This window comes from Dermacentor albipictus, chromosome 5 (genome assembly GCF_038994185.2).
Source record: "Dermacentor albipictus isolate Rhodes 1998 colony chromosome 5, USDA_Dalb.pri_finalv2, whole genome shotgun sequence".
In the NCBI taxonomy this organism is placed as follows: Eukaryota; Metazoa; Arthropoda; class Arachnida; order Ixodida; family Ixodidae; genus Dermacentor; species Dermacentor albipictus.
This window is the reverse complement of record NC_091825.1, coordinates 60764538-60770322: the sequence shown is the minus strand read 5'-3', so window position 1 is coordinate 60770322 and position 5785 is coordinate 60764538. Positions and strand designations below refer to the sequence as shown.

General features: G+C 40.9%; 1 long non-coding RNA gene across 1 annotated transcript; it reads left to right on the top strand.

The window, feature by feature from the left end:
- Positions 1 to 574: 574 nt before the first annotated feature.
- LOC139060450 (uncharacterized) lies at positions 575 to 3572 on the top strand. Its single transcript, XR_011514828.1, has 3 exons — positions 575 to 667; positions 1771 to 1833; positions 3429 to 3572. It is a non-coding gene; the product is annotated as an uncharacterized lncRNA (long non-coding RNA).
- The last annotated feature ends 2213 nt before the right edge of the window (positions 3573 to 5785 follow it).

The window sequence follows — 5785 nt, the reverse complement described above, 5'->3', positions numbered from 1 at the left end:
CATGCCTATCTACAAATGGTTTCTTGCATTGTGCTGCTGTCATCTGTTGTCGCTAGCCTAGACAGGATATTAAATTAGGTGAAAAGCGGTTGCATGGCGGGTGCATCAGTAGTGCAGAAGAATATATATATATATATATATATATATATATATATATATATATATATATATATTTCGTCGAGAGTAAGTTGTGATGCTGTGATTGAATCGTTGCTCGGTTCAAGCTGCTATACACTCAGTGTCATTTGATAAAGGTAAGGACTCAAGACAAATATGTGCCAGCGGTCCAGTGATGCACGATCGCGCTCTCTCATTAATAAACTGGAAAATCACCGGACGTCACGAGCAATACCCGCATTCATCCCTTCGGCATTGTTAGTTTTTTCAAGGTGCAGTACTGAGGCATGGAAGATTCCTTTCTTTCTTTTCTTGCTTTCTGATATTTCATCTACGAAACTTTTCACATGACTGCTGTTGCTGTAGGAATGTCAAACATACGTCAAAGAAACATCCCGCAAGATTGCATTTTTTGTATTTTCATTTATTTTACTCGACACAGCTGCAAAAACAAGAACCGCAAATAGGTTTTGGCAGTATATAAGGGAGAGCTCAACCTTTTTAAATTCACCGAGCAACGTTTCAGACTCAGGCTTGCACAGACCCACTGGTGAGCATAACACTGTTTTTATTTACATTTTGTTCAATATCTGATTGCGGGCTCTTCATAGTACTTACCTAAGCTTCATTCACTGTGCAGCTCCTAGGTATACTGGTTTAGTTAAGTATGTAATCGGAAATTGAAGAAAATTTCCCATTGTACATCTGATTACAACAAACGTGACTTTCGTAGTTTGCATACAAAATATTGTGTTTGGCAAATGTTCTGCCTAAATTTAACGAAATGTAAATTTATATTGCGACCAGTGAGACTCAATTACAAAGCTTCTATACAATGTGGCTGCGTTCACCGGAGTATTACTTGAAGGTCTATGACTTGTTAATATATTTATAAAAGAGAAAAAAACTCTGAATGGTCAAAATTAGGTACGCTCGATTTGGTAACGATATTGTTTTAGATTTGGATGAATTTCGAAAGATTCATAGGGACTGTGATAGAAAAGCATATTGACGCCTACACGTGGTCTCATACAATAAAAAAGTGGATACGATGAAATAGAGCTTGTAAAGGCGAATACAAAATATTATGTATAATACACAAACAAAGAAGAAATTAGTAGCATGACTTAAAAACAGGAATCCTAGTGTAGGCTCTATTCGTCTAAATTAAAAATTAAAGAGGCTGAAACTGCATACTTGCATGCGAGGTTGTAGAACACCGCTATCAGCTCTATAGCATGTGAAGTTGGGTGCCACGTGAAATGGGTCGGCCTGTATGTAAAAGAACTATAAATATAACCATATTTTAGGTTTTTACGGGGCTCCATTATTGCAAATACGATATTGCTGCCAGCGTATAGCATAGAGGTTTTATAAAATGGAAGCCAGTTCAGTTTACCTGTTCAACTCACACGCTTCACTTAACAAAACGCGTTGCACGGCTAGTTGCAGATGCATAATGTTTATTTCATGCGACAGTAGTCCAGCGCCACTCTATAGACGAGGACACAAAAATGCTCGACTGGACGGGTGCATCCCGTCAGCGGCCATTCGGACAAGTCTTCTTGTGTCTTTGTCTGAAAAAGTAGCGCTGGACTACTATCGTATGAAGACAAATTAACTGCTATTGTTACACCACAGATTTTTCTGCAGCGCAAAGGAACATGAACCGTCTGTTTGGAGTGGACCTTCTGGTGGTTGCCGCAATCGTTATAGGTAAAGATTGCCTATTGTATTCATATTCTGTTTATTCTTGACTCTCTGGTAGTACCAAATCCTGCACTACATTTGCGAACCCGCAACATCTTCCTGTGATTTTAGATAGATGAAGGACGAGTAAAAATTTTTGGACGTGTTCATGCTCATCATTGAGCCACTTAAAAAAAAAAAGGATTAGGATTTTCCGCTCAAACACCATGCACCTATGTAACTCGTAGAATATTCGAACAACGTGACCACTCCCATTTCAATGAACTTCGAGAACTACACGAACAACAAGGGGCTTCTTACAATCGCCTATGCAATGAGAATCAAATGCTTTGCTGGACGCTGTCAGGGGCGCTGTTTTTTGAAGTAATAATCCTAATGCGAAAAGAATGTACGGTTAAAAACAGTAATGTATCCTTATGAACGTTATAGCAAAGTGAGCAATCATGTACTATGATCAAATTCTCGCATTTCCTGTAATTTCATAGTGACATATACCAAGAAATTTTCTAGCGCCATCGCATCTGGTTGAGTTTTATTTAGTGCAATTGGGGGAGCCTTGATCACTGGTAAGTCTTTGCAAATAATAGAAGAATGCCGAAATTACGGCCTTCATTTCAAATAACTATATTAACTAAATCTAAACCACTACCACTGAACTTACAATGTAGGCAACCTACAAATATAAACCCCACAGTTGCCGCACAGCTTAGGCTAATATTCTTCACGTTGATTTTGACTCTCCGATCGGCCATCATACTAAGCAATATATCGCGAATGAAAGAATCTTGCTCCCCTGTATGCACGGAATCAAGTTATACTAGGAGTAGACATAACCATCATTAGCTGACAGCGCTCAAGCCTTTTGCATCCGACCACACTTGGTTATCGAATCTACTGGACATGCCTTAATATATGCATTCTGTGAAATAAAGTGGAAGTAAAAGCGAAATACGAGAAATGTGTGCGCCGTTTTGTGAACCTGCCCACCGCTTTTGGTGGTCGGCGAAGTCTTAACAGGAAATGAGTGCCTACGGCATTCCGGGAACTCTGTCTCGTAGCACGCTGTGAGCTAGATAAACATCCTGTGGCCCTTCTGAACGGCGAAAATTTATTTGGTGTCTCTCAGAGGGGATGTTTGCTTGCAGTGAACGTAAAAATTAGACCTCAGCTGTGTCCCTGATGATATGGATATAGAGTCGTGCCTAATGCTTCCTCTGAAAACCAAACGTTTGTGTTAAAATTCTTCCTTCGGAAATATAAATGCAGCTTCTGATCTTTTGCAAGAAATTACACCTAATCTCTAAGAGCGGTTATCGTTAAAAATGCCGTTATTATGTTTCAAATGGCTTTCTTCTGCGTTTCAGCTTTGATCGTCATGGTTCCTAATGTATAAATTAGGACTCAGCTGTGACCCTGATGATAAGGATAGAGCGTCGTGCTTAATGCTTCCTCTGACATGCGAACAGTTGTGCTAAAATTCTTCCTTCGGAAATATAAATGCAGCTTCTGATCTTTTGCAAAAAATTACACCTGATGTTTAAGAGCGGTTATCGTTAAAAATGCCGTTATTATGTTTCAAATACCTTTCTTTTGCGTTGCAGCTTTGATCGTCATGGTTCCGAATGAAGCTCATTGCATCTTCGGCGGTACTGGAGGAATCCTCGCTCCCAATACGGGCAAGAAGTGAATTACTGCGCATCCTGAATCAAGATATTCTACCCCTCTCATGCTCTGCATGATCGCTACGCCTGCAATAAAATGCCTCTTCAAGATAATGTTGTGTACACATTCATTTCTTATATAAGATTCACAGCATGTTAGATATGACAAAAGGAAAGACGTGAGTTGTTCTGTACAATTTACGAAGTCGCTATCACTACGCTGTCGTCCATATTCCTGGAAACTGAGGTTGTGAAGAGGAGGCGCAATGTCCTTTCTTTGCGAAATAAGGCCTCCAGAGGGAGATAAGTCCGTTTGGCTCGGTTGAATTTCTTTTAATCTAAATATTCCCCATTTAATTCATTATGCAAGATATGTCACTGTAAACATCATGACATCATTGATGACATTAATTGCAGCAGTGGTTTTGGATGCGTTTACAAATTTTCTTCTAGTAATTCCCTTGATGCGCCATATTCTCCTCGCTCATGAGAGATTGAGTTTTTCGACTTTCAGTCGTGATGTTTAGATACGAAAATGTATGCGCCAATTTGGAGATTCAACATTTGAAATCTGCGGGACGCCTGATGTTGGACATATCGTACCATTTGGTCTGGCAAGGCAGGGACTAGGCTGGCTGCCGCAAGGTTTTGAAGTGCGTAGAAATACAAAAATACGAAACAAAGTGTACTGTCGCACATTCGCCACCATTAATCGGATGAAATAATATTACGCGCATTTGCTGATTGTGCAGCGTCGACTTCTGGGAGCAGCGACCTATTTTCTTCAACGATTATTTTCTTTTCAACTTCGTTTGAATACGAAAAAATAACAGGTGGGCTCGACAAACGTTTCTGATTTAAACAGGACGCATGGGCCCATCGAGAAGGCGGTGCAATGAAACATAGCGGCTGAAAATATCTCCGTGCCGATGGAGGATTGTCCGGAAGTGACACGTGATGCACGAATCAGAAGTTTCGAAGAGCGAATTTCGGATCCAAAGTGGAATGCCTGCGATCGTGGGTTCGTCGTTAGATGTTTGGGATGCAAAACTGCCAGAAAGAGATGAGGTCAAACCATTGCTTGCGCGTTTCTTTATAACGTTGCAGGCTGACTTATACGACTTTGCTAATATATGTCAGAAAGCTCGAGGTCCCTTGAGCATGTCACACAGTTAGAGAAATCGTGTCTATATGTGTTTCAAGATTTAATAACATGACGATACCAAATACGATTTGCCGAGGTGTGCTTTTGCCTTAGCGCACGCCGCTTCCTATATAGGAATCAAATATTTTTCGTTTTGATATTTTTACTCCTCCTTAAAATCAACAAATCTTGATTACGGTTCTCTTTATCCCATGCCTTCTTTGCGTATTATGTTCGTGAGGAAGGCTGCCACATTACAATTTTGACTATATATTTGGGTGGAATCTTTACATAGCAAAATTTCTGCAGAAGCAATAAATTCGCTATGACTGAAATTTTTCACATTTGAGAAAGTCTAAAATGTTCCAAGTCTATTTGTTGCCAAGGTCGTATCACGGTGGGGAGCACAGCAGCGCAAACTGTGATTCACAATATTAACGCTCACTTAATCCACCATGTGCCGAGAAAAAAAAGTGACAGGCACGCGCATAGATAGCAGCGAGTATAGTCGGCGATGGTTCAAAATTTCTTGAGAGGGTCAAGTGCGCCCGCTTAAGCACAAGACACGCCAACATTTTGCCGCAATCGCTGGCGACAGCATGCCCGATCGGCTGTAGCAATCTCGATGATCATGAAGGCGGTGTCCTGTATCGATGGCGATCCCGGCACGTTTTGATGTAATGGGTAATGATGGCGTTAAGACTTGGCCAGTAATTTGACTTTTAAATCCATGCGTGTACACCATTATTGTAGCTGACTGGATCAACTTTGATCATACATAGAACTATATATAAAGTTCATGAACTTCAGATACTTGCAGGTGCGTGCTCTTCCTTTGGGCAGCGAAAAGCGGTGACCGGAGACATATAAATAGCATACACGACTGAATGCCGCCTGTTAATGATCATCGTCCTGATGTTGGAAACAAACACAAAAGCGAAGACGAAAAAACAACGAAAGCCCCTGTAATAAAGAAAAAAACATCAAAGCAACAAAGCGAGACAAAGCCCTTATGTTCGTTTGCCGGGCGCATAATTGCTTGAGAAGCACCGCGTGGAAGACTGGAGGTCACGTGCGACGCCGCTGGCGATTCCGAAATGCCGTCTTCCGTGACTTCATAGCCCATTGCGCCAGTACATCGGATGGTCTTCTC